Genomic DNA, 923 nt, shown 5'->3' on the forward strand with positions numbered 1-923 from the left:
AATAAATAGCATTACTTTGAGGTTTGAGGCGGAAAGAGCAGAAGAAAGCAAATCCAGGGACATATAGAAAACTCTTACAATATCCTTAAGATTCTTTGTAGTAGTAGGAATCCAAGGATGAAAGGGGGGTGAAGAATTCTGTCTGGCTGAGGGATTCTGTCTCATTTTCAATATGCTTAATGGACCATTCAGGTATAGTCTGAAAGATGTCATTGCAGCTGAACATGTGACCAGCGAGAGGCCTTGGCCTTTTCCTGCCACTGCTGTTAGAGCCCAATCTACCACGGCCAGGCATTATCACCGGCTTCTTCAACCATGCAGCGTCCTAGTGTGGTAACTCTGTCTCATTAAATACACACAGCACAGCCCTCTGCCCTCGGTACCGAGCATGTGCCTGAGAGGAATGGGGAGCAGCATTGGAAGGCTCTGTAATTCATAAAGCTCTTAATTTAATAAATTCAACAGAGAGCAATCAATAAATCGGAGTGTATAAAAATAGCCAAGCACAAAAAGCACCAATTCTATATCCTGGACCTGGTCCTAAACTCTGAAGGTCTGTGAACCACATTCTTGTGCAGAGGGTTCCTTTTGTGCACGTGTGTCTGTCACATTACAAACACCAAGGCTTATGGACAATGTATGTCAGCTTCATATCTGTATTGATTTTTTATTCTTTTTGAATTGAATGTGAATATAAATAAAACCTTGACCTTCATATTAAGAGCTCCGTCAAAAGCTTCCTTTGTTTGCAGAGGATATCACCAGGTTTCTCTATAAGAAGCTCCGGCGTGAGGGCGACATTGAAAAAGCCCAACATTTTATGTTAGAAATTCAGAAAAACCTTTCATTTTTCTTTCTTTCTACATAAACTCTGTATACTTCTGTCAAAAGCAAAGAAAAGCCCAGTGGGTACCTGAGCTGTG

Source organism: Marmota monax, unplaced genomic scaffold (assembly GCF_021218885.2).
Source record: "Marmota monax isolate L192 unplaced genomic scaffold, Marmota_monax_Labrador192_F-V1.1 WCK01_AAM20220418_F8-fsc00010, whole genome shotgun sequence".
In the NCBI taxonomy this organism is placed as follows: Eukaryota; Metazoa; Chordata; class Mammalia; order Rodentia; family Sciuridae; genus Marmota; species Marmota monax.